Source organism: Panthera uncia, assembly GCF_023721935.1.
Source record: "Panthera uncia isolate 11264 chromosome D3 unlocalized genomic scaffold, Puncia_PCG_1.0 HiC_scaffold_8, whole genome shotgun sequence".
In the NCBI taxonomy this organism is placed as follows: Eukaryota; Metazoa; Chordata; class Mammalia; order Carnivora; family Felidae; genus Panthera; species Panthera uncia.
The window spans coordinates 70,201,961-70,226,020 of NW_026057586.1; the positions used below are offsets into that span (position 1 = coordinate 70,201,961).

At 41.2% G+C, this 24,060-nt stretch overlaps 1 long non-coding RNA gene across 1 annotated transcript; it reads left to right on the forward strand.

The window, feature by feature from the left end:
• Positions 1–6: 6 nt before the first annotated feature.
• On the forward strand, positions 7–8,679 carry LOC125913964 (uncharacterized). The gene is made up of 2 exons (XR_007455165.1): positions 7–1,173; positions 2,573–8,679. It is a non-coding gene; the product is annotated as an uncharacterized LOC125913964 (long non-coding RNA).
• Positions 8,680–24,060: the final 15,381 nt, after the last annotated feature.

The following is a 24,060-nucleotide window of genomic DNA, read 5'->3' on the forward strand; positions in this document are numbered from 1 at the left end:
GGTGCCTGACTACCTTTCCCTTTCATTGACCATTTTCCACGACCATGGTTGCGATCCATTACTTGCTTCTATTGTATATCTTTAGTCTCTGCGGTTGGTAGTGAGCAGGCTTATTTTTAAATGGTGCTGCCGAGTCCAGCTAATTAATGGTGCAGGTGGATTTTTAGCAAGCTGGCTCACTGGAACAGACTAAACCGGGCATGGAATTCTTGAAGATGTTTGGGGGCTTATCTTTATTAATTGAAGGTTAACATTCTCTGAAATTTTGTTATGACTTCGGCTGAACTTCAAAATCAGTAGATTTGGAAGTGTTTCAGTGCTTACTTTTTTCCTGGCCTGCTTTGTATTCTATTTGCTTGCAAGTGTGTTACTAAGATGGCCAAGATGCCAGTTATTGCTTCTTTGTTAATTGTCAGCTGCTTTTATCAAATTCCAGGCCATTATCCAGCAAACACTATAGAAATGTTTGAACAGTTGTATTTCAAACATTTTCTCTTTGTGGAGTGGTGCTTACCAGTGGTACAGCTCTAAGCAAGTGAACATAAATACATATAAGTGTATTTCGTCTGGTTAGGTGTTCACCTGTTTTGTTATTTCATACAAATGTCTGAGAAAATCAATTGACTATTCCTTTTACGTAAAGGGCAGAGACAAATGATCTCACTTCCAGAGAAAGGACTGTTTTAGAGAAAAATGTGTTGGTCTTTTAGCTCCTTTGTTGTTATCTGGATGTACCTCAAAAGAATCTTAAGACTGTGGTGATCTTAGAAGATGCTTTCCTCAGGAGAAAAGAGGAAAAAAAACAACTGGAACTCAAAGCTTGAAATTCTGTAACAAAACATGAGATGTCCAGGATAGGAGGCCGAAAAGATTTCACTACAGTGTTCTGCACTAGCTGCAGCAGATGCTTTTCTGTGTAGCCACGGCATGGACTCCAGATTTCCAGATTTTCAAGAACTGCACCTGGGACCTGAAGAGCTCATCAGGATGTGACAGGGACTCTGGAGCTGAACATACTTGTTTTTGAATCTGGGGGCTGTTGACCTTGATTTGAGAAGAGACAACAATGGAGCAAGCACTGCCACCAGCGCTATTACTGGGAATTTGAAGACCTGAGTTTCTGCCAGAGCTTCATTGCAAGTTCTAGTGATGCTCCATCCAAAGTGAACTACGGTACTTGCTATTTTCCAAAATGCCTTATTCTTACATCTCTGCACTTAACGTTCATGCTCTCTTCTCTACCCTGGAATGCTCTCCTCTGGTTCTTCACCTGTCAGAACAATGCCATTTCTTCAATATTCAAGTCAGATATTCTCTTCTTCATGAGTCTCCCTAACTTTATCTTTTTTTTTTTTTTGAGTATTATGTTGTTTACCTTTTAGCTCTCTATGCAGAGCATACCTCGTAGTCATTTGCAAGCATTTGCTCTCTTTGCAGATAGTAAGCCCTTGAAAGCAAAGGCTTTGTTTTAAAATTTTTTTTTTTTCAACGTTTTTTTATTTATTTTTGGGACAGAGAGAGACAGAGCATGAACGGGGGAGGGGCAGAGAGAGAGGGAGACACAGAATCGGAAACAGGCTCCAGGCTCCGAGCCATCAGCCCAGAGCCTGACGCGGGGCTCGAACTCACGGACCGCGAGATCGTGACCTGGCTGAAGTCGGACGCTTAACCGACTGTGTCACCCAGGCGCCCCTCAAAGGCTTTGTTTTAAGAGTCTTTGCTGCACATACTACTATATGTAATCAAGCATTTCACAGAAAGGAGTAATTTAGAGACTAGGCTATCTCAGAATAAACATTTAGTAAGCATTTATTTAATTGCTGTGTGGTAATCTAATTACTCTTAATTAGGCAAAAGATCACTAGTATGGGCCATGTTTCTTTCTGTGTTTCATGTATTTCTTTTTTTTAATTCTAAGTTTAAAAAGATTTAGGGAGCCCTCTAACATGGAAGAGAAACTGGTACGTTGCATAGGGTATTTAACAGAAGGATGCAAAGAACAGTGCCTTATTTCCCAAGTACCTTATTCTCTACCACTCAAGATGGCATCTTGTTAAAATCAAAGTAAAAGCTTTTGAAAGTGCAAGGTCCTGAAATAATTTGAGCAAGGCATTGGAAAAGGAAGAAGGACAAAATCTAGGTTCGTGTTCTATGTAAATTTAAATTCAGTTCTTGTGCTATCCATGGAGCCACTTCTTCCCCCTCCCCCCCCAAAACCACTGCCCAACAGCCTGAATACAGTCACATTACTGCCCCACAATATGAGACTTAAGGCAGTTCCTTGTTTGCTGCTTTCCTGAGACAGTTTGTTCTCAAGAGTCAGGAAGCAGTCCCTGCCAGAGAACTGTGTCTGTTCTTATCATCACTAATTGTTAATCAGAAGGCTTTTTTAAAAAAAATTACTATTATTCCCCATTTTCCCATCTGTCAGCTTTTTAGTTAGGCTTACTGAGAATTAGTACCCATCCAGCAGCTGATAATCCTGACAGTAGACCCACTCGAGTGTTAGGAGTCCTGTGTTTGTAATTCTGTGCATTTGTTATCTTACCTGTTTTGTTCCTATCCCTTCCAGTCCTGTGCCTCCTGATGGCTGAGTGTTCACCTGGACCTTCTGACCACCTTCCTTGTACTGTTCCATCAGCCTATAGATCTGGTACCTGGATTTTTGCCCATGGTGATTCCTTCACCTTACTGCTGAAGAAGACACCATTCCAGTGGACCACGGTGATCCAAGAGGCATTCAACCATCATGATGTGGCCTTCACCTCCACTCCTGTCCTGTTCTACCCAGATTCAGCACAGCCCTTTATAGTGAAGTCAAACTATTCAAGCCAGATAGCTGAAGCTATTTTATCACAGCAAAAGGCCCAGTTTGTTCCATGAGTGTGCATTTCGTTTCTTCAGTTAAAGCCTTCAGAGACACATAATAAATTTGGACCAGGGGATTTTTAGTTATCAACACTGAAGAATGGTAACATCTTTCAAGAACGACGTTGGATCATGCCCCACAATTTCGAATGATTGAAATTCGTGAAGTGTCTAGGGTCCTATCCAGATCACGGGACCCTATTCTTTTTCCACTTCAAGTCTGTAGTAGCCTACTGAATAGAAAGCAGATATAATGACCAGCAGATACTGGAATTAAAACAAAGGCACAGTGAACTCACAGCATCTTTGGGATTACTCAGGAACCAGAACTTTTCACACAAATGTAAGAAATTCTACCAAGGAATCCCTTTATCTAACAGCATCTCACAAAGCTCCAATCAGATTCCAGAAAAGGCCTCTTGATACATCCAGGTAGAACCTATCATGGTAATCCCTTATGTTTATATAGCACTTTATAGTTTCAAAGCACTTTTACATGCATAAATCTCAATTATCAAAACAACACAATAGATTATAATTTCTTTTTGCAAATGAGGAAATTGAAGTTTAAAGGTTATCCAAGATGACATAGCTACGAAGTGATAAAGGTCAGGCCTTCTGACTCCCAGTCCAGTTCTCTCCATGGAATTAATTTAGCCTCTACTTTACCTGCAGTGTTAAAATGACTGGAGTTTGGTAACCCCAGAAAAGTTTCCCACTTCCTGATCTGGTGCCCTCAGTCAGTCAGGATGTCATAAGTGTAATTTTATGATGGCTCCATCTAAGCCAGAATTCCATGGCACTTACCCCTAAGGTTTAAGAGCAGATTGTCTCCTTAGTGGTAGATTTATCCAGTCAACATGGCACATGGTCATCTGACAGTAAGACTACACCACATGAAACACAAAGCTACTTCTAGATCCGTTGTTCACATAGTCTTCTCACGTTCCCAAATGGCCTGATTGGAAATCCCTTTTCATGTTTTGTTCTTTGTAAAATTTTTTAAAAAGTTTTATTAGTACTCTTGGACACTGAGATCTTATCTAAGGTCCTCTATCCCTCAAAATTTACTTAAAATGGATCCTCTATTTCTTTAGAGCAGTGCTGTTCACATATGTGTGTATGCATGTATATGGTGCATGCATACAACATCTATATGTAGAGCTTGTGTAGTCTTGTAAGGTGGTAAAATACGTGTTCCCTTCCCAATTGAGTGTAGCATATTAAAGGATCTCAGAAGACTTGCAACAAAGAGCCTCATTGAGCTATTTAGCCTAGTGTGTAGTAAGTTTAATCAAGGACAGACTGTTCTTTTGGGAGCATTCCTTTTAATAGAGAAACTGCTTTGGAGCAGTATAGCCAGTGCTTCCTGATTGCCCTGAAGACTCAGGAGTAAATGGAATCTTTGAAACCACCACCCTCTTTTCTTACTTTTGTCAATAACTGCTTGAATTTATATGTCTTTATCATCTGAGAGTCCTACATCTTGACCATTACCTCTTATTTTCTGTGAAAGGAACCTCTAGAAGGTTTGTGGGGATATGTGGGAAGAGAATGGGGAAAAGTTTATTTTGCCCCCAAATTGGTTGAATTCCATGACATTTAACAACATATTTTTCTGTCCCTAAAATTGTGCTGTAAACCTAGTTTAAGGGCATTGTATCTCAGGTGGGTGAGGAGATTGGGAAGGGAAGGGAGGAGGAAAAGGATGGTGGGAGAAAAGGGGGAAGAGAATAATATTTTCATAGAATTTGAGTTGTGGCCCATTGAGATCTTCAAAGATCTTGAAGAGAAGTCATCTAGCCATGGACTTGGGATAATACTTGCAAAGAAATGAAAGCATTTTGCAGCTGTATGCTGACTGCAAAAATCCCAGTGCTATTGTCACTTAAAACCAATAGCCCTGTTCACTGATAGTCACAAACCCAATTTGAGGCAATCAGAATTTATAGCAGAGTTGAATGTTAACTTCATCATTCTGTAATGTGGTCCGTATTAAGGAAAGAATGAATAGGAAAACACCTTGGCTTACCACAGGCTTTGCTCACAGTTTCTGGTTTCTGTGACCTATTTTTTGTATTTCAGCATTTTGTGAACAACTTATTCTTAGATCATTGGTTTTCCAAAGGCTTTGTGACCATGAAGCCCTTTCAATGAAAACTATGTGGAAGCCCAGAATAAAAGAGAAGCTGCTGTAGATGAAGCAGGAGTGGGGGGCCTGAAACCTGCCACAAGCATCTTCCTTTACCACCATGGTGACCCCTAAGGAGACTTCTTTACAACACCTAGAATTCTTCAGAACACAGTTTGAAAACCACTGCCCTAGACAACATGTGCAACCTGAATGGCATTCTGATCTGTACCTCTACCCAACCCAGTCCATGTTCAGTTGATGCTGCACATTCTTAGGAATGCTTACTGTGGGCAAAGTCAGAAAAGTGCAAGAAGATGGGCATATCTTTGCCACCCCAGGGTAGTCAAGTGGGCTGAAAGTGATATCAAATGGACCTAGATTAACAGCCCTGTACCCCCAGATGGATTTCAAATGAGTGATTCCTGGCATTCAATATAGTCAGAGAGCAATGCATACGTACTCTACACTGACACACTCCCTTACCCAACTTCTATCACAAACACCACATGCTCTAGTGGTACTTGAAATACATAACTTTGAAGTCTTGATCTCCTGGATACCTGAATCGCCAGGTATTGAAGCTGGTACTAAAGTTGATGATGCCTCGTTGAGGCCATATAAGACCAACTTGTACATTGGACCTCCCATCATCAGCCATGGTACTCTACTTCGTGTGCAAGGGATAACCATTAACTATGAAAGCAGAACTGAAATTCTGGCAACATTACCTAAAAAGGTACCTGGTTATTCATGTTATTCTCAAAACTGCAAGTCACTATGACTCAACCAGTGGCAGTTACACTGCTCCTTGGTTTTTATTCAGTTTAACTGCTGTTTCCAGGATAAATGAGGTAATAACCTTAAAAAACAAAATTTCCTCCATCACTGGCATATCTGCTCCAAAATTATGAATATTCTGCTCTAACTACAGGTAACATCTGGTCCACAAGAGACAATTTTTGAACATCCTCTGATGTATGTGATTTTAAATGTGACCCTTTGGAAGATTTTCTTCTAACCAATGAGAGATGTTCTTTTATGATGGACCTTTTGATGTCAGGTACCATCAACTACAGGTGTTAGGATTATTTGGAGGTAGACCTTTTGACCAGGCCATGGAGCTTGCTTGCTGGGCATCTCAAGTTGCATATCTACCTTTTTGCTGAAAATGTAGACTGACTTGAAAAAAAATCTACAAAGCCTGCAGCTAAGAATTTTATCAGTAGACTCAAGAGCTTCCTGCAGCTTCTTCCTAATGTCACAAGACCACAGTGTCTTGTCCTTGTGGATATTTTAATGGAATTTCATCTGTCTCAATATTGTTTTACACTGATTCAGAGTGGCTGACTTCATTCCTTGCTATGAGATACTCTCAGGCATTAAGACACTTATCTGTTTCTGCAGGATGGATTCAATTCATGAACTCCCAGACCAGATCATGTCAAACAAGTAGACTTCGATTTTTGTCATGAGACAAATCTGATTCTCTTACTTCACAGTCTACTTAAGGGGCAGCTGTCCTCAACTACTTTAATGAATGCACTGGTTAAATGTTGGGAATGATTTCTTTGTATCTTTGTCTCTTACTCTTTAGACTAACCCTGATTACATGACTCTGTCTACAAATCATCAAACAAGGCCTGCACATCCTCAACTAATAAAAATCTAATGACTAGCTGCTTGTATATACAACTATTGTTTGTTAATAAGAAGTTGTCTACAGACTCCATTTTTCTACTACCTTCAAAACATCAGCTCAATTTTCTCTTTCTCCTGTACATTACAGAAAAAGACATTGATCTACACTGCCAGTCATTCCCTTTAATCCTGTCAAAATGAGGGGCTTAAGGTGAGGATGATCATCTGTTCAAGAGTCTAATATACTCTGTGTATAAGAATTGATAGTTGAAAATGCAGAAAGCCTAAAACTGAAACCTAGGATCTTACCTACTATCTCCCTGCTTCAGATCTCAATATAAGTCTCAGCAGCACCACCCACCAATCTAAGGCCTTGTTTATAAGCTGATTCTCAGAGATGGACTGAGTTTCAGAAGGTGGAGACTTGATTACCAAAGAGAGTAGGGCCAACCTTGATGAATCTGGCTCTCCCAACCTTGTCATTCCCAGATGTAGCATAGACTCCTCAACAGAACCTCAAGTCTGAATTGAGAATATAGCCTTCTACTGAGCTGAAAGTTCCTGGGCAGATAAACAGGAAAATTAAAGCTGCTATACCTGACTGGCCCTTTAAGATCAGAAAATGGTATCCAGAGTCAACCCTATGGAATAACCCTGGAGGACTCAGGGTAAAAGCTAATTTACAGAGCTTTGATATTAATCTGCCCATTCTTCCAGATCACATCCTGGCTATTGGTGTGGCTAGCCCTGCTGAAGGTACTCTATTTACCTGTTTACCTGACTCAGCCCTCGTCTGCCTTTTTTGACACGTTGCAATCAGACCGGCTGTGCTTGAGAAGACTACAACTGGTATCAGCCTATCTTACACCCAGTTCCACCAGGGAATTTTGAACAGAAGCAACCTGCACCTCACCTCCCCCCCAGCCCCCAGGACTTAACTGTTCATAACTGGAAGGACCATGCTATGTACTCCTTGACCAGCAGCCTCTTTTTGTTTGTTTGTTTTGTTTTGTTTTTAATGCAGAGTAAGCCTCTATGCCTATATATATTTGATCATTTTCAGCACCTGAGATCCTTTCTACCCAATCTGAAGGAGTACAGCAGATTACAAGCTCTGTCCATTCCTCTTTTCTGCAATAATAGATGACAGAAATGTTCCAGTTCAACTTGGGAAAAGACTAAAGAAACACAAGAGCTTTCCACTGAACTTAAAATTTACCACTGACTTCAGTAGTCTCACAGAACTATTTGCCAGTGGGAGGCTAGTTGTCCTGCTTCATGTCAGCAAGATGGTTGGGCTGTCAGATTCATGGCCACTGAGTTTTACTTTTATTGAAACTTTATTGCATCATCCAAAGTATGCTATTGGATATGATTATTCCATTCAAATGGATTACAAGCTTCCTGAGTACAGGACAAACTTACTCATGACGTTTTTTCAGAATACTTTTATTGTCAAGAAAGTAACAATGCCAGCTGTTACTGAACACAGACTAAACTTTTTTAGTATCTGGTCTTATCATTGGCATCAGTTGTTTTTGATTGACCAGCATTCATTCTATCTCATTGTAACAACTCTGATGTTTCTTGGAACCACTTCCCTGTTTCTAGTCCACATGGTTCAAACAGTCTGGCCTAACTTTAAGCTTCTTGGGTGGACATGTAATTCAGACCTGATCAATCAGCATGGTCCATCTCCTTCACCATAGTAATTGGTTCTGGAATGGCCGTGTGATTCAAGCTGGTCCAGTGATACTCAGCCCTAGGAGTTTTACCGAACTGTGGAGGAGAGGCTCAGGAGCTCTCTTTACTGAGATTGCTTGACTTTGTATATGAAAAGTTCTAACCAACAGGGCCCACCATATCAAATGAGCCAGAGAATGAAGCCAGTGCAAAGGAAAGCAGAGCCAAATGATGGAGAGACTTGAGTCCTGATGACAATGTTTATGCCCCTGGATCCAACCGTGCCTGAAGCTAGTTTATCCCTATGGACTTTTCAGTTATGTGAGCCAATAAATACCCTTTTTTGCTTTAAGTTACTTTGAGTTGGGTTTCTATTGTTTAAAATTGAGTCAGCCCTGACTAAATACTATCTACCAATATCAAAACTTGACAAATCCAAATATTTATTAAACTAGAGGTCATGGCCACACTGAAATTTATTTTCCATGCCAGAAGACAAAGTGAAACAAGAAGTGACAATGTTTAAGTTACTACAGAAGCATAAAAATTACATGGTAGAAAAATATAGAGGAAAACCTAAGTGTTTATCCGTAAAGGATTGTTGAATAATATATGGTTCAGCCATATAAGGAAATCTACATGTCTGTTAAAATTAATAAAGTACATGTATTGTGTATGGACATGGAAAAATGGCCATGATATATTAAGTGAAACTATTAATAGAAAAATGTATAGTGTGAGCTCACTTAAAAATTTGTGTTTATGATGCATAGAAAAGTCTATGCATCTACTAATGGCTTTCTTCAAATAGTGTAGATTACATGAGACTTTCAACTTTATACATTTCTGTATTTGAATATTTTACACTACTCACATTACTTTTAAACTTTATTTAAAATAAAAGAATTTTAAAAATTAAATTTATTGCTTATTGTTTGACTTTGGCAAGTTACTTACCACCAAGCCTATTTTGTCAAATATAAAATACCTATCTTCATGTTAGTGAATATTTAGGTAAATATATTCATCATCCAGTACTGAAGCTGACAAGGTCATTGTACCTTGTTTGAGGAACTCAGAATTCAGTAATTGTTTTTTTAATTATCCAAGCCTATCTCTTTAAATGAGTGTATTTGGATTATCAGGATATCATAGTATCAGTGTTTATCAGTGATTCACCAGTTCTTAACTGATATTGATCTACTAAGGCCTATTGCAGTGTTCACACTGGGTAGGTAGAAGGGGGGAAAAATCACATTTTCTTTGAAATCCTTGATTCTTATCTCACTACAGTCAAGTTCGATAGTGGCCTTTTTATTGCAAAGTCCAGTACATGGTACCTCTTACCTGAACTTCCAGCAGACTGCTCCCAACACACCTTGGCACTCTTTTTTCCCTTAGGTGTTGTGACATTTCTCATTTTCTTCCTGCCTTTCTGGCTATGCTCCACTGTAGATACTTTTCTTCTCCCCATCATTTAAATATTAGTATAATGGTCATCCATTGATTTTTGCCTCCCCTGAGTCATTTCTCCTTTCCTTTAGTGATAGATCCCCACTTTTCTTTGGGATGACTTTTGAATCTTAGGTGACCCAAAATCAGGAGCCGGGTCATTCTGATGGTAGTGTTCCAAGGAAACTATATCAGAATTGGTGCAAGTACATCCCTCTTGGTTCCCTGGTTCCTGTTGTCAAGGCCCAGCTATCCCAAGTTTTACTTTGATTTTTATAGACCCCCATGTATCCATAAAATATGTTCCCTTTTCATTTGTTAGCTAAAGCAGGTTTGTATTGCTTGCATCCAAATTACTGAATGATAACAGGAATTGATACCAGGGAATTAAGCTTCAGACCCTGAGGAACATGGAAGATCTGGAACTGAAACTGAAATACAAGCAGCAAAAACTTGCTCTGTGTCCCAGGGTGGGGGAAATGAGCAATTCTTATTGGCAAAGGAGCCAGTACAGGTACTTCCCCCTTGTCATTTGCAAGCATGTGCCTAGTGACAGCAAAATTTGGATAGCCAGGTAGCTGTTGACAATAGAACAATTTTAAATGGATAAGAAAGCTGTTCTACTGGCAGTGTCTTTTCACTAATGTATACAGGTGTGTTGGTGATGGTGAAATATGCCAGCAGATGCATAAGTTGTACATTTCAAGGCACATCTTAGTTTAATAACTGAAAGAGACTATCACCCAGAGATCTTAGGTTTGACACTGAATGTGATACGTGGAAATTATTTTTAAGTTCTCTCCTGGGGGAGAAGAATCCATTTTCTACAGTATATTGAATGGAAACATTTCCAAAATTATTAATGTTGAAGAATGCATGTTCTGGACAGCCAAAGGATGTAACGTAATGGACAGCTATATTCATCTGCCCAGTGCCTTTTTCCTCCTTTTTTTTTTTTTTTTCCAACGTTTTTTATTTATTTTTGAGACAGAGAGAGACAGAGCATGAACGGGGGAGGGGCAGAGAGAGAGGGAGACACAGAATCGGAAACAGGCTCCAGGCTCCGAGCCATCAGCCCAGAGCCTGACGCGGGGCTCGAACTCACGGACCGCGAGATCGAACTCACGGACCGCGAGATCGTGACCTGGCTGAAGTCGGACGCTTAACCGACTGCGCCACCCAGGCGCCCCTGGATGTCCCTCTGCTTGATGAACACACAGATACTTCACACTGACCCCATCATTTTCCCCCTCAAAATCTGCTCTTCTAGTGTTCTGTTCTTGATAAATGGCACCACCCTCCACCCTGTTTCTCAAACCAGAACACAGGAATTATTCTTGTCACTTCCTTCTCCCCTGTCACCCCAGACGTCCCTGTTAGTCATTAAGCTCTCTTGGTGTATCATGTAAATAAATATACCTTAAAACTGTCTGCTTCTATCATCCTTGTCCAATGTATCTATTGCTAGGACTACTGTGATGCCATTCTAGTGTCACTGTCTCTGCTGTTGTCCTATAGTCTGTTCTTTACAGAGCAGCTGGAGTAATCTTTGATATGCAGATCTGATTGAGTCACTCCCTGCCTAAAACCTTTTAATGGTTCTCCAATTGTTTCAGAATAAAATCTCAATTTTTATTCTGGAACTTTATCCATGTTTACAAGGCTTTTTGTTAACTCAAGCCTTTTATCTTTCACCACTTCAAACAGGAACTGCTGAACTTCATATATTGGAGTTTCTTATAATATTTCATATGAAAAAAGGATTCCATGTGGTTTCTTTTATTTATTTATTTACTTATTTATTTATTTTTGAGAGAGACAGAGCACAGCAGGGGAGGGGCAGAGAGAGAGAGAGGGAGACACAGAATCCAAAGCAGGCTCCAGGTTCTGAGCTGTCAGCACAGAGCCTGACACAGGGCTCAAACCCAAGAACTGCAAGATTATGACCTGAGCCAAAGTCAGACACTTAACTGACCACCCAGGTGCCCCGGATTCCCTGTATGTAAAGAGAAGATTCCATTAAAAGAATAAAATCAAAACCCATTGGTATTCAGAACTACCCAATTGGGGCACCTGGGTGGCTCAGTTGGTTAAGCGTCTGACTTCAGCTCAGGTCATGCTCTCAGTCTATGAGTTTGAGCCCCGCTTCGAACCTGTGCTGACAGCTCAGAGTCTGGAGCCTGCTTCAGATTCTGTGTCTCCCTCTCTCTCTCTCTCTCTCTCTGCCCCTCCCCCACTCGTGCTGTGTCTCTCTCCTAAAAATAAACATTAAAAGATTTTTAAAAAAAACTACCCAATTGATTACCTATTTCTGTGAATACTATATTTTCTTCCAAATATCTCTTTCCATGAAGTTTCTAAATTAAATATCATATGTTACTACTATATAGAACTACAGTAAATGCCTAAAACGCAACCAAATCCCTGACTCAAAAGATACACAATGCCAGAGGGACTACAAATTTAAATGTTAAGATGAAATATTGGAAGCATTTTTAAGAGACTTTGTAATCTTATGATGGGGAATCATAAGCAAAACAAAATCTAGAAGCCCTCAAGGAAATTATAGACATATTTGACTACATGAGCAACTTTGGGGAGAACAAGTCTTGGTTCTATAAAAGACACCTGACAGATGGGAAAAATTTTCCAACACAAGTGACAGAAATAGGATTAATATCCCTGGTATACAGAGAATTCCTATGTATTGATTACTACAAAACAGTCATCCCAATAGCAATGCAAGAAATCTAAAAGATCAACAATAATTATCACTAACCATTTATTTAGAACTTGCTATGCGGTAGACATTGTTTCAATCACTTTACAAGTATTATTTACCCTTGGAGATAGGTAATGTCCTTATTTTACAGCTAAGAAAACAGGCTCAGAGGAGTAAAGTAACTTGCCCAAGTCATACAATAGGTAGTCCCACGTCTTGAGCTATGACACAAACCCAAGTAATTTGACTCTTGAGTCCATGCTTCAAACCATTATTCTCTCTGGCATTTCAATAAGCATATGAAAGCAGATCAAGTGTACACATGGTCAGTGAAATGTAAGTCAAAACCCAGTACCATTGGTCACCTGTCAATCAGATGCAAAATTTAAAAACAATGATCAGTGCTGGCAATAATTAGGACAAATGACAACTTTGTACATTGTTGGTGCGAATGTGGATTGTTCCAGTCTTTTAAAATAATCTGGCCATATCAATTACAATTTTTAAATGCATCTTTTAACCTAGCAGTCCCACTTTGAAAAACTGTCTCAAAGAACTAAAAGCACTGAGATACAAGGACATCAGTAGGAGACATTAGCTGCAACACAGCCTGTGGTAACAGAAAAATGGAAACAATTTGAGAGTCCATCAAAGGGGAATGGTTGAATCATTTATAGAACAGCTACACTCTGGAGTATTACGGTGCTATATAAAAGAATAAGTGAGATTTCTAGCTCTTGTGGCATGTCCATGATATGTTTAAGTGAAAAGACAAAGTTACAGAATAATGTATATTGTGAGCCCCTTTTTGTGAAAACAAAACCTACAAATGTCTCAGTGAATAAATGATCATGAAAGAAAGGTGGACACACAACAGACTATTCCGTGTAAACTGAAGAGTTTGAAGAAATTTAGTACTTTCTACATATTGGCATTGTTTCACTAGTTGTGGGAAATATATGCCTTTTTAAAATAAAAAACGAACCCCTTTATAAGAAATTATATATATGTATTTTTTTTTAATTTTTAACGTTTATTTATTTTAGAGAGAGAGAGACAGAACGTGAGTGGGGGAGGGGAAGAGAAAGAGAAAGAGACACAGAATCCGAAACAGGCTCCAAGCTGTAAGCACAGAGCCTAAGGTGGGGCTTAAACCCGGGAACGGTGAGATGATGACCTAGGCTGAAGTCAGATGCTTAATCACCTGAGCCACCCAGGCACCCCAATTTAAATATATTTAAAAAAAAATTTTTTTTTAACGTTTTTATTTATTTTTGAGACAGAGAGAGACAGAGCATGGATGGGGGAGGGGCAGAGAGAGAAGGAGACACAGAATCGGAAGCAGGCTCCAGGCTCTGAGCCATCAGCCCAGAGCCCGACGCGGGGCTCGAACTCACAGACTGTGAGATCGTGACCTGAGCTGAAGTCGGACGCTTAACCGACTGAGCCACCCAGGCGCCCCTAAATATATTTTTTAAAGAAGCAATTAAATTGCAACTGGACATTTTGTAATTAAAATATGCTAATTGAAGAATGATCCTCAAAGGGCAACAAAGAATATGGTTAGTTACATTTTACATATTTAGGGTTGCTTTTTGAACGTGCTTGGTTTCCAGGTGACAGGTCCTTAGCCTTTGGATAGGCCACTCTGTGCAACAAAGAGCTGTTCATTAAGGTGCCACGTTCTGACAAAGATTGGTTGTCTCCTTGTGTCTGTTCTGCCCAGAATAAACACATTTCCCAGCCTCCCTTGCATGTAGGTATAGCCCACTGACTACATTTTAGCCAATAGGGCATGAGCAACTGCTGCAACTTGTCCATAAAAGAATGTGTGCCCATCTCTTCCTTCCATTCTGCTGACTGCAATGTGGGCTTGGTGGCTGGAACTTGAGCATGTCATAGACTATGAAGGAGAAGGAGCTGTGTGTGAATGGTGATGGAGCAACAAGCTAGAAGGAGCTTAGGTTTGTGATGAATATGGAGCCACCATACGCCTGAACTGTTTACCTCTGGGCTTTGTTTATAAGAGAAGCTTCTATCCTCTTTACCTAATTGGTGATTGAGGTTTTCTCTCCTTCACAGCTGAACCTAATCTGCCCACAAATACTTTGATGGGAATATTTCTTAGTACCTTCTTAATCCATCTGTTCTAATTTTTATGCTACCGAAGCAATCTGCCCCCTAGCTGGACTGACAAAAAGTGCAGTGCCCTAGGTGGATGACTGGTCAGGTCAAGAACTAGGCATGTGTCTCCCATCATAATCAGTTGCTTTATTAGCCAGGTGCCCATTCTTTATGCTCCCGGAGTTCCCACTGCTGTAGACATCTCTTGCTTTTGTATTCTCATTATCCATCACCACTTCTTTTGAATTTCCCTCCAGGACTTTTTGTATGCTAACCACCCCTGGCTCCAGGGTGAGCACATAACCAAGACTTACTGACCAGAGCCCTGCAGCCCCTTGATCAGGGTATTTACGTAAGGGATGAACACATGATCTAAGCCAAACCAATCGTATAGAAACTATAACTTAATTCTGAGAGGTGAGAGGATGGGGGCGGGGGTGTTTAAACAATGGAGAAAGGCATTTCTTTTTGTTTTGGATCCACCAAATTTAGAACTGTAAGGCTATCAGTCTGGTACTGCTGGTAACCATCTTGCTACCTTAAGGAGACTGCCTGAGAATGGAACATGCACAGGGGCCTAAGAAAGAGCATCCTCAAAGATATTGTTGTCCCCCCGGGGTCCAGCCATTCCTGAAGCTAAACTAACCCTGGCCTTTTTTTGCAAGCCAGTAAATCCAACTTTCACCTATTTCATTTGAGTTGTCTTCTCTTTTCATGAAATGGACAAAGTCCTAAGCCATCCCATTTCAATTTATTACCAGCACCTGACATGTAATGTTTAGAAAATATTATGAGATCAGTCCATAAGAGGCAGAAACTTAGAACCTGTTAACTCCAGTAGATTGAGCCACAGAAGTTTCTGCGTTGGCAGAACTGAAGACACTGGCAAGCTGCTTAACCTCTCTGAGCCAATTTCTTTATTCATAAAAGGAAGAATAGCAACAGTCCCAATCTCAAAGAATGTGAGGATTGGGACACATAGTACTGAGCACAGTGCCTGGCACCCAATAAGCCCTTAGTAAATGGCAGTTGTTGTTAGTAGTAACATTAAGGCAACAATAGCCTGGAAGCCTCTCAGCTCAGCCAGCCAGCCATTCCCCTGCCATCTTTTTAATCTCAACTTGCCAGTGTCAATGGCATACATGCCATCATATTCAATCTCTTTTATAAGAAAAATCAATTCCTTACTTATTTGCCCTATCACTCTTGGGAGTGCTGGTGGCAGCAAAACATGTCACATTCCATTTCTTTTGTGAGCTGAGGTCCTTGGATGCCACCCATGCCAGCTGGCCTGTTAGCAAATGTGGCAGAAAGCCTGGATTAAGGAGGCTCAATTCTCATTGATAGAAACATGTTCTTCCTCATCTGTCAGAGCAGGTGGCCAATCTGGGCATGCTCCAGACAGATGAGTGGCTCACCACTTCACTGTCACATTGAGACTCAGCACTCCCAACTGCTCCTCGTTTAAAACAACAACAACAACAAGCAGGTTTAAGTCACAGTTAAGAATCCTGATCATTCACACCAACAAGAATAAAAGGTATTTTTCTGTTTTCTGTTCAGGTATAATTCTGACTATCCCAGAAGACCTATGGCTTTATCCCAGGTTGCCATCCTGGACTGCCAGGACTTCGAATCTTAAGGAAAGTAGCTGAAATCAGACCTAGTCATTAGGTCAGGGAAAATTGGCCAAAGCCAAATTCCATCAAGTGGCAAGCACTGAGGGGCCTCGGGAAGCCCCAGGCTCGTTATTGTCATTCTCCTGGGGCAAAAGCAACAGAACAGAAACATCCAGCTACGTTTGCCTGACTCAATGCTTGGCTTCTTTGGACAGGAACTCTGATTTCTCAAGTTCAGAAGATGTCTGGGACTGTCTGGATTTGGGGAGAAAATAGTTTTCCCAGAGAAGGTATTCAACTTCAGATGCTGTTTTAGATGGTCCAGGACTCTGGAGATATACACAGATCAGGGCTTCAAAGACTGCGGAATTGGTGGGAGGGAGGGAGAGGATGATAGGAGGACCATCAAGCCCACTTCACTCTTACCACAAAGATTTCCTGACATGGTCAAAAGATAATGACTACAGTCCTCAAGATGGTGTTAACTTCTGTCCCATCTTCAGAACACATTGCCTGTAGCGTACTATGAATTAATATGTTTAAATCCTTTGGTTGCATTGTGACCAGCACAATTATGCTGAAGTATATTGTTGTGTGTATGTTACAAAATTCATTTTACAATGTGATCAGTTATACCACAAATTTTGAAAAGTTTATGACAAAACAAGCATGAAATTAGAGTCCAAGGCCACCCACACATATCTGCCGCCATCACCACTGAGCTGAGACAGCCCAGAAAGCCATCCCAAAGGCAGGGCTCAGCTGGGGTCTCCATGAAAGGCAGCCTGTGGCAGGAGACCATCAAACCTCCTGTGGTCCCTACAGAGGATCTAATTACATGGCTTCTTCCTATCACTCCCTGCCCCAAAGCAAAACCCCTAGCCACTCTGAGATATTTCATTTTCTCTAATGATGGGAAATCTTTCAGTAATCAAAAGTAAATGTGGAAAATTTCAAGAAACCTCAAGTCTATAAAAGCAAGCATCCTTGGCCTTGGCTGACAAGCAAGTTGATACCAAGGTTTTTTTTAGCGCTTCGCCAAATGGATTGCTGTTTCCTCGGGCCTTGGGCACCCAAAAAGGGAATGAGGGCTCAGGCTATATTTATGGCTTTTTGCCTAGATACCTCTCCCAGTCCCCTCTTTTAAGCAAAGAGCCCCACTCTAATCATATTTTGTCCTCCAGAGCCAGACCTTGCCTATTTGGACCTGTTTTATGATAAGTAGGTACTTTTGGCTTTACTTTCTGTGCTTATCCTTGGGCCTAAGAGGGAGAAGCAGAACCTGCTTGTTCCCCCTCCCTTGCTTCTCTCATTCTGGTCTTTCTTCCACTTAGAAAATTTGAGTCAAGCTTCCATGTTCCTCACATATGGGCCTTTCAAGAAACCAACTTCCTTTTACACATCTCTGTGTACCAAGTTGATATGGAGAAGATCCTCACATACTCTCCCCCTCTGGTTCTCCCCCTTTTCCTAATCCTATTGTGTCCACCTTCTATCCCTACCTTGTGAAATTTTTTATGGAGGAAGGTGCTCAAGATATATAGAGACATAAGAAAAATGGCTGTAAAAAATTTGAAAACTATATGCAGGTTACTACTATGAACTTGAGTCAAAATGTGGTGTTACAGGTCCAGTTACATAATTTGTGGACCCCAGTGCAAAATGAAAAGACAAAGGACCTTGTTCAAAAATTATTAAGAATTTCAAGATGGCTTAGGGTGCCTAGGTAGCTCAGTTGGGTAAAGCATCTGACTCTTGATTTCAGCTCAGGTCGTGATCTCACAGTTTGTGAGTTTGAGCCCCATGTTGGGCTCTACACTGACAGCTCAGAGCCTGCTTGGGATTTTCTCCCTCTCTTTCTGTCCCTCCCCTCCACAAAAATAAATAAATAAATAAACATTTTTTAAAAAAAGAATTTCAAGATGGCAGCAGCAGAGCATTAAGCCAATGTGAGGCCCTCCTGAGCACAGGACTCTCCTAAGTATGGGGTCCTAAATATGCATGCAGGCCCCATGCCCAGGAATCTGGTTCTGGTGGTATATTTCTCTCAAACACCCTTTGGTTAACAGCCTGAAACACATCCATGCCACTCAGTCTGCCAATTCTGGACAGCATTTGGTATATCAATATTATAATATGTACTAGTAATTATCATTTATTAGTGCTAAGAATGGAACTAAGCCCTCTGCCTGTTAACTCAGTTAATACTCAGAATATTCTAGTCATTACAGAGGAGGAAAACCTGAGTCCCTCAGCTTGTAGGTGGTCTTCTACTCAGATTTCTAACCAAAACCCCATCCTCTAAATGACAGATCTCTTTCAGCCTGGAAATCAGTGGGACCCATGGTGGTGGATAAATAACGGAGGTAAGAGTTTTATAGGCATTCAAACCAGGAGATTTTCACATAATAGAATAATAACTTTCATTTAAGAAAAAAACCTTTAGTTCGTGCCAGGTGCTGTGCTCTGCAGTTTACACCATCATCTAATTTGACACCTTTCTGGTGTGAGTTTTATTCCCTAGCCCTAGTGCAAAAAGTTCCTTAAGTCTTTATCTCTCTATAGGTCGTTTAATACTGCCCTGAGTCAGCTTGCCCACATACAGCCCCACCCCAGCCATGGACTCTTTGTAATGTCAGAAAACAGGCCCCACATGGAGGCTTCTCTGCCTTCTCATGACATTATGGCTGAGGACTTCTTTTCCTTTTGGTACCCAGGGACACTGGCCCTTACCTCAGTTCCTCAGACATACACCTGGACCTTCCCCTTCTTCACTGCCAGTGGTTTATTTCAGTTCCCCCCAAAAAGAAGCAATGCAAGGACAAGCAAGACCCAGGTCACTTCCATGTTTGAACATGTTCCAAATCCTGTCCCCCTTCTGATTTCAAATTTTCCATGGCCTTGAAACATTAAACACTAAGGGGATGGGGGTATAAGGCAGAAATTCCAGCCTCCTTTTGCTAGGGCTCAGCTGCAGAAAGGAACTACTGACATTAAAGGGTGTTGTTTTTTTTTTTTATTTCAGTAACTTGCCACATTATATCAGATTAAGAAACTTTGGCTGAAAGGAGAAGTCACTGATCTCAGGTCCTATAGATAAGAAATGGCAGGGCTGGGGATTTGAAGCTGTTGACTCTAACCTTCAACTGTGGTCTCCCTACCCCAGCATTAGAGTCACCATGAGAAAGCTCATTAAAACTTCCCAGGCCACACACTGGCCTACAGAATGAGAAACTGAGAACAGTCTGCATTTTTTAACATCCTGTGTGTTACCTAGAAGCTTTGGGAATTTTTACTTAAAATTCCAGCCAACTTCACAATATTAACTGTGGCAGACAAACTCTAAGGTGCCCCCACTATGATCAGTGCCTTCTGGCGTTCACACCTGTCTTAGCTCAGGGTGCCATAAGAGAATACCACAGACTGGATGGTCTACTCAACAAAAACTTATTCTCTCACAGTTGTAGAGGCTGGAAGTCTGAGATCAGGGTGACCTGCCAATTTGGTTTGTAGTGAGGGCTCTCCTCCTGGCTTTCAGATGACTACCTTTTTGCAACAGCCTCACATGGCCTTTTCTCAATGTGTGTGTGAGAGGACAGAGTGAGATCTTTGGTGCCTCCTCTTACTTCTGTAGGGGTCCCATCTCCAAATACAGCCATGCCGGGGGTTAAGGCTTCCACACGATTCTGTTCATAACACACAACATTCAGTTCATAACAACACCTTTGAGCAATCCATTGGGCTTCAGTTGGACTTCCCCCTGAAGTGGGACTTGTGATTTGCTTCTAACCAATAGCATCTGGCAAAAGTGATGGGATGTCCCTCTGTGATTTCATTGCATTATATAAAACCCCATCTTGCTAGCAAAATTGTTCTACCAGCTCTTCTTGCTGATTTGTTGAAGTAAGTGGCCATGTTGGGAAAGCCCACATGGCAAAAATTACAGACAGCCTCTAGGAGCAAAGGGTGGCCTCCAGACAAAGGAAGAAGCTGGGGCCCTCGATCTTACAGCCTTGAATTCTGTTAACAACCTTAGTGACCTTGTGAACAGGTTTTTCCCCATTCATGCCTCTCGATGAGAATGAAGTCTGGCCAACACTTTGGCTGGTGCCTTGTGAGTCCTTGAGAAGAGGAGTCAGCCAAGCCATGCCTGGACTTTCAACCCACAGAAACTGTGAGGTAATAAATGTGTGCTGCTCTAAGTCCCTAACTCATTTGTTACACAGCAATGGAAAGAAAGCTAATACATTAGAAAACATCACAGTCTCCTCTAACAGGGCTCCCTCTCTTTTTTCACTTCTACCTAGAAGAGCTTGTGTACCTACTGAGCATGACAAAGAACACATGCCAAATTGTCTACTAAAAACTTTTTTTTAATTTCTTGATTATGCAAAGTAATAGATATTCATTGTAGTACATCTGGAGGCACACCAAAAAGAAAATAAAAATTACCAGGAATAATTTCCTCCCACCCCCTCAGATAACCACAGATAACATATTGGCAAACAGCCTCCCCCAGCTTGGTTCTATGCAGAGAGACCAGATAAAGTTACGAACAGAGAACACTCTGTACGGACTGTTTTGTAGCTTGTCCTTTCCACAGTGTCAGCCCACATTTTCTAAAGAATTTGAAGCATTGGAGGGGTGAACTTGTTCTTGGTATCTGGGGAGATTGCTGGACCCCACTTTTAATGACCTCAGGTTTTTCCCAGGCTGGGCTTTGGCAAAGGGGACTCATAAAGAGAAAAGTGAGGCCAGAGAATGGGTGACATGCCCAAAGCCAGACAGCCTGCTGTCATCCAGAAATTTCTCCCCCCTACAAATGCCTCATAACATTGTAGTTGAGCTGTTATATCCCCAAATCTGTTACTCTAGAAAATCTTGGGAGAGTTTGGTTCGTGTAATCCACAACCTAACCTCTAACCAAGAGGGGTGCTCAGAGGGGCTTGGAATAGAGACAGCCAGCACCCCTCTCCTGAGACCTGGCCACCCCACCATTCATGAGGTCTGATTATCCCTTGGCCCCCAGAGCAGCTAAAACGACCCCTGGTGCACCATTTCAGAACTTTTAGGGTTTGATCTTTTGAATGTGAGAGGGAAGGTAGTAAGGAAGGAGATGAGAAAAGGAAGGCAAGAATCATTTATCCAGTAAATTTATCACGCTTCTGGAAGTCCAGGCCTTAAGCTAGGTACTGAAGCCATGGAGATAAGTACCACAAGGTCCCAACCCTAAACAATACTCCTATATTTGAATGTGATACAACAAACAGGTGTTATTCCTGCAATAAAAAAAAAAAAAAAAAAAAGTTTAGCAAATATATATTTTTTAAGATTTATTTATTTATGGGAGAGTGTAAGCCGGGGAGGGGCAGAGAGAGGGAGACAGGAGATTCGAAGCAGATTCCATGCTGACAGGCTGACAGCAACCAGACTGATGCGGGGCTCAAACCCACACACTACAAGATTGTGACCTGAAGTCGGACCCTCAATTGACTGAGCCACCCAGGTGCCCCAGTAAAGATATTTTTAAGAATGCCTGAGTTAGTTTAGGGGCGCCTGGGTGGCTCAGTCGGTAAGCATCCAAATTCAGCTCAGGTCATGATCTCACGGTTCATGGGTTCGAACCCCATGTCGGGCTCTGTGCTGACAGTTCAGAGCCTGGGGCCTGCTTCAGATTCTGTGTCTCCCTCGCTCTCTCCTCCTCCCCCATTCATACTCTGTCTCTCTCTCAAAAATAAATAAACATTAAAAAAATTTTTTTAAATAATAAAAAGAAATAGATTTTAAAAAAGAATGCCTGAGTTAGTTTAACATTTATAATTGTGTGATTATTCCAGTTGTTTATTATTATGTAACAAACCGCCCCAAAACTTCATAGTATAAAATAACAACCATTTAATATACTCATGATTCTATAGGGTCAGAATTGTGCAGAATATAGGATGGATGATTCATCTCTGTGCTTAGATATCTGAGACATACTAGGCAACTGGAGTGCCTAATATGGCTATAGATGGCTGAAACAGCTCACCTAGGGCCATCTGTCTGGGGCCTCAGTTGTTCTCTGTGATGTATCTTCTAGGTCAGGAATGACCAAGATGACTCCCTCATGTCGATGCATGGCACCTAAGCTGAGAACAGTTGGCTAGCTGGAGGCAGGTTGGGTTACTTTCTGTGACGCTGCCTTTCCACATGACTGGCTTGGGCTTCGCCTCAGCATGGCAGTCTCAAGATAGTCAGACTTCTATGTGGTTATGTGGCTTCCCCCAGAGCAAGAATTCCAAGAAAGAGGAGATCCTGTAATCAAAACAGAAGCCACAGTGCCAAAGTCACATACCATTACTTCTATTTTATCTTCTGTTCATTAGAAACAAATCACCAAGTCTAGTCCACACTTAAGAGAACTAAGTCCTATCTCTTGAAGAGAGGAGTATTAAAGAATTTGTTATTGTTGTTGTTATTTTTTAAATAGGCTCCACGCCCAGTGTGGAGACCAATGCAGGGTGTGAACTCTTAACCCCGAGATCAAGACCTGAGCTGAGATCAAGAGTCACTGACTCTTGATCACTTAACCAACTCAGTCACTTCACCAACTGAGCCACCCATGTGCCCCAGGAGTATTAAAGAATTTATGGATGTATTTCTTCAAAAGCACCACATCAGCCATATATTTCACTACATCCTGGGCATTAGACAGGCACCCCCTCCAATCCTCTGCTCTCTTGGAACCAGTTCAAATCTCCAGCCTTGTCTCATAATGAGCAGTGTGGCTGATATCCTTTTCTCCCTGGTCTCTCCCAAACACTTCTGCCATTCTCTTCTATCCACAAGAACTTAACAGTATATATTTTCCCATCCTTTAAACAGTCCCCTCCCTTAAATGAATTCTGACACCAATTGTTAAAATAATAAAAATTCTGTTTCTTACATGAAACTTTGTATGGAAGAAATTATTCTGAAAGGAAAGTCCCTCTCCAGCCATACTGTTAAGCAAATGTGAGGACAAAAGATATATTTCAGGGACTCTGAAACTTTCTCTTATACACTCCCTCTGAAGAAAACCACTTGAGAAAGTACTCCAAAACTGATAAAGGAGTCCAGGGGAAAGACTAGCAGGAAAAAAGAAACAGGTGACTGTGTAGCTCAGTCATTAAGCATCTGACTTTTGCCGAGGTTATGTTCTCACAGTTCGTGAGTTCAAGTCCCGCATTGGGTGAGCTCCAGCCCTGCTTCAGGTAACCCCAATGGACTTTTCTGGGGTTCTCTCATCACTCTCTCTGCCCCTCACTCACTTGTGCCCTCTCTCTCTCTCAAAAAGAAGAAAGAAAGAAAGAAAGAAAGAGCCAAGAACGGTGGAACTAAAGCAAGAAAATGTTTGAAAAAAGTCCAACCTAACAGCTATTCACCAGACTTACAATACAATCTGTCAAAACCAGAATTGGATATTAGCTGTCTTTGGGACAAAAACTGTAAGAAAGAAATAGATGTCATTGTGCAAATTAAGTAAGTAAAAATCTGAAAATCCTTAAAAGTGAAGATAAGGGCTTCTGGGTGGCTCAGTCAGTTAAGCATCCTACTTCGGCACCGGTCATGATCTTGTAGCTGGTAGGTTCAAGCCCCACATCTGGTTCTGTGCTGACAGCTTAGAGCCTGGAGCCTTTTCAGAGTCTGTGCCTCCATCTCTCTGCCCTTCCCCTACTCACACACTCTCTCTTTCCCTCTCTCTCTCTCTCTCTCTCAACAATAAACATTAAAAAAAATTTTTTTTTAAGTGAAGATACAAGACTCTCTGCCAAAAAAGGAGAATGTAGTTAAGAAAA